The sequence below is a fragment of the Pollachius pollachius genome, assembly GCF_949987615.1.
Source record: "Pollachius pollachius genome assembly, chromosome: 16".
Taxonomy (NCBI): Eukaryota; Metazoa; Chordata; class Actinopteri; order Gadiformes; family Gadidae; genus Pollachius; species Pollachius pollachius.
This window is the reverse complement of record NC_136949.1, coordinates 17,679,466-17,694,465: the sequence shown is the minus strand read 5'-3', so window position 1 is coordinate 17,694,465 and position 15,000 is coordinate 17,679,466.

Genomic DNA, 15,000 nt, shown 5'->3' with positions numbered 1-15,000 from the left:
TGTGTATGCGTGTGCGTGTGAGTTTGTGAGTGAGTGCGTGTGTGTGCGTGTGCGTGGACGTCCTAGCCAGATTGAATGCATGAATCAGCCTTTTGAGGGGAGCGGCTGGCCGAGCTGGGAGGACGGGGAACGCTCAGCTGTCACCAACCGACCTCAGCACAGACACACACTGTGTCCAGACGCACACCAAACAAGGCTCTCTCTCTCTGTCTCCATCACTGTATGTTTAGCTGTCTGTAGGCTGGGTTGGTGTCTGTCAGTCTGTCTTTCTGTCTGACTCTCAGCCCTCTCCTTCCCATCATTAGCATACTCACACCTCATTTGGCTGTCTTTGGATGATTTGGAATTAGCTGTTTGTGTGTGTGTGTGTGAGAGCGTGTTTTGAGGAAAGATGGGGCAGGGGTGCCTGGGTAGTTATCTATCTTTGCAATCTTTTTTTTATTTTCCCATCATTCTGCCCTCTTCCCTTCTTGCAGTGACCTTTGGCTCAACACGGAACCCCTAAAGACGCACCCCCCGGGCACAGGAAGTGACCTGGACAGAGGTTGTCCCAGGTCACCCCCGCTGAGCCTGTATAGTCAAGCCTTTCCCCCACCCCCCCCCCCCTCCCCTGTGAGTGCTGATCAGGAACTTTGATGGCTGCTTATTAAGGGGGCGGGGGGGGGGGGGGGGGGGGGGGGGGGGGGGGGGTGAAACAGTGATTCAGTGACAGTGACTGGCACTGCTCGGCATGCTGGGAAGGTGACAACCACTGACCTCCCATTATAAAATGACGGAGGGATCACAGAGGGGTGGGGGGGAGGAAGGAGGATGGGGTGATCATGTAGTCCCTGCCCTCCCAGGGTTAAGGTGGGGTTTGGTGTGTGTGTTCATACACTGTGCATGTCCTCTCCAGTGCTGCTCTAATGCCATAATGGCGGGGTTGTCCGCCGTGGCCTAAAGTGAACATCAACCTACTTTAATGAGCCTGCCTGTCCAGAGACGAGGGGATGAATTATGGGCAACACAGAGACCTGTTGACAATGACGCGGTTCTTTTCCCCCGAAGGCCCTATACATTTAAATCAAGGCATCGGGTGCAGATGGTGAAACTGGGAACTGTGTTCCTGGAGCTGAAAGAGCAGATGACACACACGCCGCTGTGATTGGACAGGGCAGCTGGCCGAAGGACGTATACTGAGTGTTTTGATTGGCCTTTGCAGCTGCCCATGGCCAAGACTTTAGTTTTTTAGTGTTTGCTAAGTGTGTGTATTATCAAAAGGAGATGGCCCAGTTTTGCCAATGCCTTTTGCGCCGATGCTTCTCTGCGATAAAGGTACTGCTTTGAGCGTCCCAGCTGCAGCCCCATGGAGCTGTCAGTCAAACACGTTCTATCAATCTTTGTTAATTTCTGTTTCGGGGCTCATGCCGTGAAACAGGGATTCGTTCGTGGCTCTTTTGTTTCCAAAAGTACCTTAAAATGTTCCCACGTTTCGGACCGTCCTAACTCCGCACCGACCCTTGAACAAGTTCATAAGATGCTGCCCGCCCCCCCGGAGCCCCCCTCACTTCTCAGGATGGCACCAGCGGACAGTTGTTCCACCATGGGGTCCGACAGCAGACACCCGAGAGGGCCCGGCTCCTAAAACATACAGAGAATGTGAGAGCCCTGAACAGGCGGAACACACACACACACACACGCAGACACACACACACACACACACACACACACACACACAGACACACACACAGAGACACACACACACACAGATACACACAGACAGACACAGACACACACAAACACACACACAAACACACACACACACATGCAAACACACACAGACACACTCTCACAAACAAACACACACAGAAAGACACAAACACACAAACACACAGAAGCACATAGACACACACAGACACAAAAATATACACGAATACAAACATTCACCTACACAAACACACCAAATATTCGACACACGCACACGCACACAAAAAAGCGCACATTTCTTCTAGGAACACTATTGTACGACCGGGCAAGACTGAAGTAAAGACGGCCGCCCCCTCTCCCCCTGTTGCTGCCTGTGCTGTGGTTTGAGCCATGCCGACAGCTGAAGCCATTACATAAGTGTGCTCGACCCGCGGACCATGCCACAACTGAAGCGGGGCGGGGGGGGCACCAATGGGAGCCAGTCCACAGATGGCGGTCCCGTCTCACGGCACCTGTGAATCATTTGGGGTCCAAATTGTTTATTTGGCTTCTCTTGAGTGCTACTAGTGTTTCCTTTGTGTGTTTCTGGGGCCCCGAAAAAAGATAAATAAAAATGCCCACACATCCCCCCGCCTCCCACCCCCCCTGAAACAGCAGGTCCCCCAGGGCAACGCACGGCCTCAGCATGACCAACGACGAAATGGCTCCAAATTAACCCAAAGGACCCCCTCCACTTTGCCCTTTGCCTGTCACCCCCCCCCCCCCCCCCCCCGCACACACACACACCACCCCGTCTCCCCGGGGCCCACACTTCCAGAAATACGCCGGCACTTTGCACAAATAGAGGGGTAATTCAAACAAGGCCCTTTACAGAGGAAACAGGGAGCTGGTTGTTGTTTGTTGGGGTTTTCCGTCTTTTTGATTGGTGGTGGTGCTGGTGGTGCTGGTGGTGGGGTTTGCTCTTCTCTCACAACACTGAGCGTTTATTTGTTTGTTGTTCCTGCTGCCAGTGTGTAAGAGGCGAGCCTGCTGTCTGTCAGTGTGTTAGCATTCAAAGCTGCTGCTTTGAATGCCAGCAGCGCACGCGCGCGAAAAAGTGCGGGACGTCTCGGGCGGCTTGCGGCGGAGGTTTACAGCTGCAGAGCAACAGGGTTCTTCACGTCAGTCGGATGCAAAGGGCCCGGCTCTCAAAGGGCTCTGGCTCTCAAAGAGCCAACTCAGCTCCAATGAGCGAGCCATTGTTAGCTAGCCAAAAGTCAGCTGGGCAAAAATTCAGCCGCAATATATATAGTTGAACTCTCTGCTTGTGTGGAGCGTAGCGATGGATTTCCAGGAGTGGCTCGATTATATTCGATTCAGGCTACGTTAACATGATGACGGTCTGAACAGAAGATGCAAAAGTGGCATCACGTCTTCACTTTTTATTCCACGTTTAGACAAGCGTTTTCGGGAGGAAATCTGCGTGAATACGGTGACGCAAAAGTGTGTGGAATTTGATTGAGTATGCATGCCAGGCGGCTAGGTGGTGCTGTGCTACACTATCACACAACACCGCCATGTCTGAGCGCATGCGTAGAATCCTCCTTCTTCTCTTATCCGCGCCGTGAAAACCAAAAAGATGCTTCTCTGTTCAGTAATACTATCTTTACATATCCTGTACATTTCTTCGAAAGACTCCTGTAAGTTTATTATAGCTGCCAGAGCAGCTTGAAGGTCCGACGCATGGGAATAATCCAACATGTTTGTTTATTTCCCTGTACTGGCACATGTATGCAACATAAACACGTACGCAACGTGAGCAGATCTGAGCAGAGTTTTGCGTCTTGGCAGTGTAGACGGAAACGCTACGGCGGAGCGTATTCAAGATTTCCACTCTGGAGGGTGGTTTCAGATTTTTGGATTTTTAAGCCCCAAAAACGCTGTCACCGTCTAAACGAAAGGCACTTCCGATAAAATATTTTGTCGTTTACACCTGCAAGCGTCCTCGTGTAAACGGGGCCTCAGATGCGTTCCATTTTAATTAAAATGAACACTGTGTACGCCACTAAACTCTGCCAATTGCCCTCGCTGTAGCTCTCCCAGGCTCTAACATTGGGCCACTCAATTTGTTAACGAGATAACGAGATAATGAGCATGCTAATGAGCACAGGAATAGGGTCGGGTATAAAAGGCATAATCAGTGCATGATATGTCGGTGTGTGTGGATGTGTGAGGCGGGCTCTTCAGGGGCCGTTTGGCCGCTTCATCAGGGAGCTGGCTGCTCCGCCTGGCTGTTCCTTAATAAGGGCTTTGATCGCAAAATACTCTAGAGGATCTCGCAGAAAAAGGGGAAATAATGGAATTAGATTAAATAATAAATGAATAAAATGAGGAGAGGGAGTCGGAAGGTGTGGGGGGTAGAAGGGGGGGTTTGGTCTCTGCCTACAACACGTTTGAAGAAGATTGCACCAAACACATCTGGATTTGGAGAGAGCTGGTTATTAAGAGAGCAGGGAAATTAAGTCTAAGGTTTTTCTCGGATTCCTTCAAAGGAGACTTAAATTAAAATTTGTAGACAGCTGGGGAACCACAGTCAACAAAGCTGGATCACTTCCTGCGCGGCTATTTTGGGTTTCCTTGAATATGTTATTACAGTAAAGTGCAGCGAGCGGTCTCAGGGTTGGGGAGGCCTCCTGCTCCGACGTTTCCGCTGTGAAAGTATGGAATCCTGTTTACATGTGGTGAGGACGATGGTATCCTGGTTCACCTGTTGTTGGATAGACATTGTGATTATATTAGTGTGTGTGTGTGTGTGTGTGTGTGCATGTCAGTGTATGAGTCTGTGTGTGTGTGTGTGTGTATTTGTCTGTGTGTGTGTGTGTGTGTGTGTGTGTGTGTGTGTGTGTGTGTGTGTGTGTGTGTGAGTGTGTGTGTAAGTGTGTATGTGAGTATGCATGTTTGTGTATGCATGTATGTGTGTGTGTGTGTGTGCGTGTGTGTGTGTGTGTGTTTGTGTGTGTGTGTGTGTGTGCGTGTGTGTGTATGTGTGTTTGTGTGTGTGTGTGTGTGTGTGTGTGCGTGTGTGTGTCTGCACATGCATGTGGGATGAGGTCAGTCGCAGCAGGTACTAGGCGTGCACCTCATCAGTTGCACAAAAAACGCGTTCCCATCATTCCTGCTCGCTCTCTCTCACTCTCTCTCTTTTTTTCCCCTTACTTTTTACATTTTTTTTCTCTTTGTATGATTCAGTGGAAAATTCCAAGATTGCCCTTGTGCCGGGTTTAGAAAACATAGAGGCTGTAACCAAAGCTCCGGCTGTTTCAGCCATAATCCCCTGTGCCTCTCCCTGATCTGCTTCCCCATCAAAGGACTGCTGATTACTGGGGGCTGCGCTGGCAACGCCACAGCCTGATGGGAAGTCAGGGAGTCACAGAGGGGCGGAGCCAGCCGCATCATGCCTCCAGCCCCACCAATGATGGAACCAAGCGCACCCATTCAGACAGCCACCCACCACCCGTCATGGGGTGACTCAAAATAAGAAGAAACGTCTCATGTGATTGCTGAAGATGTGGGAGTTTTGTGGATCAGGGCTTTGTATGTGTTACTTTGATAGCTAGTTAGTGAAAGTTAGTAGTAATAGTTCACAGAAAGTCACAGAAAATATCCTTGATTAATGACATGATGTGTTGCCAGGAATGTCTTCTTGCCCGGGTCATTCTGACAGTTAATCCTGCTTAGGTGTTTTATTTCCCTTTTAAAGAAGACAGTGGTGAATAGATAAATTGACACCCACCGTTTCAGCAACATACCAGAAGCTGTATTTACAGTTGTCTGGCAGCAGTGCAGTGTAGGGTGACGGCCCCTCTGTGCTGACAGAGACCTGAGGCCCAGCTTCACGTCTAACACTCCTGGCCTGCTGTTGTGAGCACTTCCACCGAGAGGAAAGGATAGGGATTCAAAACAAACGCAGTGAGAGTTCAAAAAAATATGTCTGACTCACTGAAAGCCCTGCACAGGAAGTGAAGCATCCTCAGTGTGTGTGCATGTCAGTGTGTGTGCAAGTATACATGAGTGTGTGTGTTTTTCCAACTCCTGAAATAGACTAGGGAGGGTATCCGCCCTTTCTTATTCACATTCTCAATGCGGGCTTCTCAATCCTTCCGTTCGCCCGGCCATCACAGAGCGCCGCGGCTCTTCCTGTCTGTGTTTCCGTGACGATGAGTGCACAGCCAATGAAAAAAGAGAAAGGTCAAACAGGAAAAGCAAGTGGGGGTTAGCTTCTGATTGTTCCTGAGGTGTCTGCAGTGGGACTTCTCCCCCGCCCCCCTCTGCCCAATGCCAAAAAACGCCCCCGTTGGACATCCGCAACACTCTTTCCCTTTTAACGATCCGCCAACACATGCCCACGTGCGCGCACACACACACGCACACACACACACACACACACACACACAGACAAACACACACACACACACACACACACACACACACACACACACTTCCATTTCATATAGTTTGTTTGATCCCACATTACAAGTCAAATTTCATTAGGACTCAAATATTTTGAATGATCCAAACAATTAAACAGATCAGGACATTTTAATGTATTTTACGATTTCAGACACAGGAAAGCAAACATGCTTCCTATAATTGCTGAAATTGAGTACTTTACTAACTGTTTTTCGAAAGCCCCCACATGCAAAGTCCACGGGTCGCCAGCCATGTACATGCCCTAGACTACCCAACACTAGCACAATAAGTTGCCATTTGTAACCAAGATTTTCAATGGTCGATATCAATGATTGATGTTTTAGAGTCTTAGAGTAGTAACATTCCTCCATAAACAGGTCAAATGCGCATGACACCTCAAATAGCCTAACTGTTTTAATTATGAAATATGATTACAATATCTGGTGTGTTTGGAATTCCTAAAAAAGTGTTTGCCGATGAGTATAACCATTCGTACTATGTGTTTAAAGATCTTTTCATCTGCCGCAAAGGGAATCTGAGCTGCAATGAGTTCTACAAGTCTGTCGTGTCTGGCAATATAGAGTCCTTTAAGTGATGGACAACTGTTGTGGGCTACTGACTCCAGGTGTTGCGGAGGGTCATGGAGCATGCAGAGGGGTGAATTGATGGAGAGAAACCAAAGTAAAAGGTTGTGTTTTGTAGGAAGAACCTGCAGATGTGCTTTTACACAGAAAATAAGGATCTCCTCACTCATGGTGGCATTGCTGTTTTAGACTGGACCAGAACTCAATATTTTGGGCTCACCGAACAGACAGAGGATTCTGAATGGATGGGTCCTCTACGACTGCATCAGAGACCTCTACAGGTTAAAGATGGGAAGTCCACTTCAGTTCAGTGCCTGCCCTCCGGCATAAGTCATTGAGGTCTGGCCAGTCTGATGACACACCAAAACCCTATGCTCGTCCATCCAGCTTGCCATTGGGCTTTATTTTAAAAGCCAGGAAGTTTTCTTCCCAACTGCATTCGTGTAGAACTTTCTGTTTCTTAAAATTCAGCATTAAGGATGGTCTGGCCATTTGCCTTACGCTGGTGCCATTGCAATTCAGCATGTTGGTGAGGTGAGACTGTCTTGTGGCGTTGTACTCCATGCAGTTTGGAACACTAATCCCCCCGTCCTGTCTTCTCTGGAAGATAAAGGATCTTGTGGCATGTGTATTAAGGCATAGCCATTTCCTAACTGAGTTTACGGTTCTGTTGTAAAAAAATATGTTCAATTTTTAGGAAAGTTATGGCTCATATTGCTTGCCGTTTAAAAGTTACATGAAGAGGTGCTGCGTGGATGAGGGCCAGTCAGGTCATAAACTGATGTGCAATGACATTTACATGCGGATTCCATTCTCCAGTGATGTTAAATTTGTGGCCCAGGTAGTTATAGGTGTTGCATACACTCCGAGTGGCAGATCGAAGATGTGAATAGAGGGGGCTGGTCAGCTTTTAATTTATACCAGCGATTGCCACCACTTCTTCTCTCATCTAAAACTGCACATTTGCTGTGTTTTACTTGTAGACCATGTCTACAAGTAAAACACAGCAATATAATCTATCGGTGCATGACAAAAGGTTTTTAATCACACCTTCATTACCGGCATGCAATGGCCATATCATCAGCATAGCCCTGGACAGGATATCCAGGCCTTTCCTTAATTGTCTTTCATGATACTGGAAGATTGTCCATTCATTTTCTGTCAGCAGCTGTTCGTAATCGGTGAACTCTGTTGTTGATGGAGTATTGTAGGTCGACGGTATGTTGTGGGGTAGGATGGCATGGTGTTTGTAAATTGTACTGCTTTGTATTGCCTGCTTGAAGGCAACTTTGATGATTGTTATCAAACAAGGACTGCTCTGTGTAAAATCATATCAAAAATGGCTACATTAACGGTGGCAGTTATGACGGGTGATGATTGGCCTAGTGTGAGGTCAGACTGGCATGCAGTCCGCTCCGCCGCCATGACACACATACACACTCCACTCACACATGCACACACAGGCACACACACACACACACAAACACACACACACACACACACAGACAAACACACACACATACACAAACACACACGCTGACGGTCACACTCACACACACACACACACACATACACACACACATAATGATTAAAAGTGTGAGGAGATGCTACTGAATGTGCAGAGAGAAATGAGAGTTGGGGTCTGGAGGGGAGATTATAGGCTGCAGATCTCTTGGGAGGGGGAGGTAGAGAAGAGTGAGTGTAGACATCCCCAGACAGGGTGGGACGTGCAGCAAGGGTGGGCGGACGGAAGGGCCCAGGGAAAGGCCAGGGCCTGGGCTCTAACCCGGGCAGGAAGGCGGGGGGGGGGAATCACCATATAGGGGACTGCAGGGGGGCCAGGATGTGTTGTAGGGGAACAGGCGGACACTGGTGTCTCGGGACTCCTGGTTCGATATATCGCGGCATCAGGTCATCTGCACTTAATCCAAGCTGTTCATGTCAGCTGTTTGTTTTAATTCCATATGAGTGCAACTCAATCCATTTGATTCAATTAAATTTGAACACTCTCTCTCTCTCTGTCCTTCTCTCTCACACACACACATTATTCTCCTAATGTGCCTCTCTCTCTCTCTGTCTCTCTCTCTCTCTTTCTCTCTCTGTCTCGCTCTCTCTCTCTGTCTCTCTCTCTCATGCTCTCTCTCTTCCATATGTTTACCCCTCCAATGCAATAATCAGTTGTTTCTTTTTCAAGGGCCCTTCCTTCCTCTCGCACCAGACACAATACCTCAAGAGGGGAGGAAAGAGGGGGGAGGGGGGAGAAGAGGGGAGAGGAGAGAGAAGGGAGGAGGACAGGGGAGGGGGAGGACGGGGGAGGTGAATAGCACCAGAGAGGTTATCAGCATCAAAAGACAGCCGGATGCAGAACAATAACCAAGGTTTACGCAATACTGTGGGTAAACTGAGAGCACACCCCCTCTCTCCCCGGCTCCTTGCCGTCAACAGCCAACAGCCAGTCCTCCCTCCCCAAACCCCGGTTCAGCACACGCGCACCCTCCCTTCTCATTGTAATTGTTTTGTTTTTACACCATCATCTTCCAGGTTGTTAAGGCACACGCCTTGACAATGGCCTGCGCTCCGACGGCTGTGTGCACGCCGACATACTTCCAGTCCTCGCGCACGTAGACGCAGACATGAGCAGCATGCTCGTGCACACGTTCACAAGAGGTACACTTAAGCCTTAGGCGTGCTCTCACACGCAAACACAGCTTCAGAGTGGAGAAGGCCTAGAGTTGACAACTGTACACACATAAAGATGGAGAAACAAACATGCACACACCTTTTTGCACAGATACTCATGTACACACACACAGACTTAGGTGTTACGTTGCGTATATAAATGTATATATATTTATATATATACTTGCAAATATAACAAACCGATACCTCATGTGTCCACAGAAGGACACACAAAAACAACATACTTATTTTAATGAGGCCAAAAGCATTTTCAGTTTTACAGGATCTGGTAACATGATTGTATAATAACTTAGTTTATAGATTTCAGAAGATCATAAAAGCAAACAAAAGCCAATGCTGTGTGTCAGAGCGGGTGCCAGCTCGCAGCAGCCTAGCTCTAATTGAACCCACTGTAGGCTCGGCCTTCCCTCTGGAGAGAGGCTGGGTGAAGGGAGGATTGTAGTGAGTTTATAATCGTGCGTGTGTCTAATTTTGTGTATTTGTGGGTGCGTACATGAGTGGTGAGGGGAAAGTGTGTGTGTGTGTGTGTGTGTGTGTGTGTGCGTGTGTGTGTGTGTGCGTGTGTGTGTGTGTGTGTGTGTGTGTGCGTGTGTATGCGTCGTGTGCTATTATGCGTGTGTGTATGGAAGCTGAAAAGGGTCAAACTGCGCCTCATTATAGACGTGTATTGATCGACCCTGCCTGTCCACCCTGCCTGTCCGTCTCCAACGGCATTAAATACGGTGTCTCCGATGTCTTTTTGACATGTTATTGAATGTGTTAAGAAGCTGTCCAAAACACTGTCTGGTACTCATTTTCTTTTTAATGTGTGCGTGTGTGCATGCGTGCGTGTCTGTACCGGAGGTGGGAGGATCTAGTATCCTCTGTCTCAGGTGGGTACGGCGGGCACGGGAACAGGGCCACCAAGTAGACCATAACCCTACAGTGGTTGTGTTGTCTTCAAACTGAAGATCCAGCTCCCGCAAAACCGTTAGCTAGTGGCCCCTTGTTGGCAATTTTGTTCATTACTCTTTGTGTAGTTACACTTTCACTGCAACAACGATTGTGATTTGAAAAGGTCTATGAATGAACCCAAGGTTTAAGCGAACAGGTGATAATGATTATTGTGTATTAGGGATGGCCAAAACGGTTATTTTCCGGGAATCAGTTCTTTCAGTTCCGTTCACTATCACGATTTGTTTGTTTGATTCGTTCGTTGAGTCAGATGGTCTGTTACTTCATTTGGCAGGGAATTGGAAATGATGGAATAAATTTTAATCAACATGCATGTAGCCTACTACTTTCTAATGTTCTGGCGAAAATACCCAGGTTAAGTGTAAATATTAAGCATATTTATAAAGCACATAAATAACTTTTTTTCATAAATATCCTTAATACATGATGGGGTGCAGTAAGAATTAAATGGCGTCTTCCAAGAAGCGCTCATAAGCAGTGAATCACCATTGCGCAAATTCCCTACTAGACTAAACAAGACTTGTAATGGTAGGTAAAAACAATACATTATTAATGCATGCAATTGTGATGTAGAACAAAATAAAAATAAAAAAAGAGCTTGCATGATTTTGAAGGCTACAGCAATCGTTAGTTAACTTGTGTGGTGGTGCCTTATCATTTGTTTACCCATGTGCCATGGCAACGCGATTGCTACCTGCTGTAGTACTCTCATTGGCTTAATCGTTGAGAACGTTTTTGACTAAATCAATATAAGGTTGCGAGGAGACGAAGCTCTGTTTGTTTGTATATTTTATTTACATGACCATATTCTTGTAAAAAAAAGAAAAAAATGAATTAGTACTCTTGTTTTGGGAATCAGTTCTTGTCTTTCACCTTCGGGATTCGTTTGTTCACACTGAATTGTTTGCGACGACCCATCCCAATTGTGTGTTATTGGTTTTGAACATTTACATTTAGGGCATATAGGAAATGCCTCTATCCAAAGCAACTTTCAATGATTCCTGTAGACATCACACACCAACCTAGGGATAGCTTTCTTGCTCAAGGACACCTCAACACTCAGCTAGGAGGAGCCAGGGCTTGAACTAGCAACCTTCCGGTTACAAGTAAACCCGATCTACCTCCCGAGCTAAGCCGACCCCTTGGATCCTGCAATAATAAACGAGCTAGCTTCTCTAATTTGGCTGGGATCCAATTGGAGATCAGAGGTCATCACCTCTCTGCTTTTGAGCTGCCCTTTTATTTTCAGGGGGTCGGGCAGGGTCAGCAGAGCTGGGGGGGCAGGCACAAACACTATTAGTTAGCAGGCACAAACTTAATTCCAAAACACAAATTCACAAACACAGCCTGATCTATTGCACACCTTGCGAGAAGGTCAATTGGTCAGTTTTTGTTTTAAGAAGTAAACCATCCCAACCTCGGACAAAGCTTCAGGTTTTGTGGTATCAACCTGTATATGGTGCAACCCTGGGAAGAGGTGCACAGCGGCAGGCATTGACTCCTCCGAAGTGCTCTTGGAAGAAGTATATCGACCCACCACACGGAAGTCTTCATACATAGAGTTTGCGAGAGAAGGTCAAGCGTCTGGAACACAGTGATATCCGGAATAACGGGAGCCGGCGTTGTCTTCATACAGGGACACACATAAAACACTTCATCACCCCCCCCGTCCCCCCATACTCTCTCCCTCTCATCCTCTTAATTCACACGCCACATCTACTGAGGACATGTATCCCGACTCTCAGTCTGCGTACGCATACACAGATCAACCCCCTTCCACCAGCCGGGCCCCTGTGGCCCCCTGTGGCCCCTGTGACCCGTGCGTGTACAGAGCTCAGGCGGAACTAAAGTGGCGGCTCCAGCGCCGTCATGAGAAGCGGCGGCCGTCATGCGTGCAGAATGCGTGTCAGTGGATTGAGTAACGCTGCTGCCAGGGGGAGAGACCAGAGAGAGAGAGGGAGAGGGAGGCCAGGGGCACAACACTGCACACATTGTTGAAACGAAAGACAGCTCACTTACAGCGCCACACACAAGTGTGCAGTGTGTGTGCGCGAAGCGTGTGTGTAAGTGTGTGTTTGTGTGTGTGTGTGTGTGTGTGTGAGTGTGTGAGTGTGGGTGTGCGTGTGGGTGTGTGTGTGACTGTGGGTGTGTGTGTGAGTGTGGGTGCACGTGGGGAAAATATCCTGGGAGATCTGCGTATGTGAATGACCGTTTGTAATAACGTGTGCGAGCAGGGCCACTGGGCATGTGCAGCTGTATGCGTGCGTGTGAGTGTGCGTGTGTATGTGTGTATGTGTGTGTGTGCGTGTGTGTCTTTGTGTGTGTGTATGTGTGTGTTGTGTGTGCGTGTATCAGTACCATTGGTCAAAACCCCCTCCCAAAAACCCAAACATAATTAGTTAAAGCAAATGACCCCTCATTACTCAATGTGCCACAGTTCTAGGTAGAGGGTCAGGACACATGGGTTTCTGTGTGTGTGTGTGTGTGTGTGCATGTGAATTTGTGTGTGCGCACAACTGCATCGGTGCGTGTCTCGGCATGGGTCGTTGAATTCAGTACTGTTTTTATTGTAATCAATTGTATTGGCCATCTCAAGAATATGTATGCATGAACCTATGCTTGACTCAGTTATCGTTAGAGAGAGTTACGAGTAGCAGAGAATATTGAAGAATGCGTGTGCGCGTGTGAGTGCCGTTTGTCATCGGACCTTTGTTGCCTCTGCTCTGAGTCTGTTTGTGTTTACCTGTAGATCTTATCTGATGGGCTGCCCAGTGGCCACACAGGAGGTCAGACTGTGTGAGCTCAGATGTCTTAAGGTGCGATCACACTAAAAAAGAAGGGGCGGCTTGAAATCCATGCAAAGTCAATGCAAAGACGCATTTAGAGGAACATTTTCAGCCAGAAAAACCTGCGGCGTGAATTAAAGAATGACGCAAATGTTACCTGTGCGAACAACCTGGTTCAAACGGATTTCGGATTTTGAATCTATCCGCGCAAACAATTTGCTCGAGTTGAAATATTTTAACTTTTCCCTGAATTCGGCGTGATGCTTGGTAGTGTGCAGAGTTTGTGCACCTCCAGATGACATAATGAACCATAAACGTCTCTGGTCTTTCCACAAATAAAGACTCATAGTGGTTATCCCTGCCATGGTCTAAACTTTGTCTTCTCGTGCGAGCAAACTCAGGCAAACGTGGGACTCCCCTTACCTACCTGGACTGAAGCCACTGGCGCCTTCTGATTGTAAAAGGTTCAGGGGCAGACCTCTGTGCCGGGGGACAGCACAGTGGACTGTAACGGTTGTGGAATCACCCATCCCCCTCCCTAGGGCCGTCTCTGTCCGCACATTGCCGTCCATGGGGCCGGGGCCAGCTGGCGGCTGTCTCCGCCATGGTCCATGCGGCCCCCGCTGACACACCGCTGCCGTTAGGGAGCTTCTGTCTGTCCTCACCCCCGCCCCCCGACACATCCACTGGCCCCCTTCCCCTGACTTCCTTGGACATATCGTTCCAAAGCATCAGTTGTTCTCTTTCCTGCCACGTACTTCTCCTCCACTTCACTCACAGACCTATACGGTAGAACCATTGACGTTGATCATCATCATCATCATCACCATCATCATAATCACCATCATCATCATCATCATCATCATCATCATCATTATCATCATCATCATCATCCTCATCACCATCATCCTCATCATCCTCATCATCATCATCATCACCATTTTTACACATCTTCACAAAAACAGATATTTAGAACATAGAACATATTTAAATATGTATTTCTGTAAATTGCACACAATTTTCGCACTTGCATGAACCGAGGCTGGTACCACGACCACTTCTTCTACTTATTTTTACTTATTTTTACTTATTTTTACTTATTTTTATCCTTAATATCTTATTTCCTTTATCTTATATTCTTGCTGCTATGTTGAGGTGTATGGCTGTTGAGGAACCAAGCCTAATAATTTTACTCTCGTGTACTAAAGATGTGATAAAAGTAATTCTGATTCATCACCATCCTCCTCATCATTTTCATCATCATCCTTTTCACCCACATCCTTTCTTCTCTGATCCTCTCGCTTCTCCCAGACGGCAGACTTCTTGGCACACATTCCGACTTTCAGTCCCATTTACAGCTTCCTGAACGACATTCCAACATTACTACTTGGCTGGAGTCCGAAAGTGCCGGGGCAGGAAGACGTGCCCACCTACCACCCATAGCCACCCACCCACCCATCTCCGCAGACCGCCGCACGGGCTAAACCCCTCCAGGGAACACACTTCCCAAAACATCCGGGGCTCAAGTCTTATGGCCTGTTGAACGCCGCCTTCAGAGACAGCTGGATCACATAATCGCCATGCTCTTGAGGAAACTCCCGGGAATTGTGGCATTCCGCACGCTCTCTCTCTCTCGCTCTCTCTCTCTCTCTCTCTCTCTCTCGCTCACTCTCTTGGATATTATTCCTGTTCTTACCAGCAATGGGGATGAGGAGAAGGGGACAAAAAAGCTGGGGTTCTCAATGGCCCGGGCTTCTATACCTGAGTCAGTAATGAGATGGACAGATGTTTAGATGAGAGGGGACCGCTGGAGGGGCCCCGACTGTGCGGCCGGACAGAAA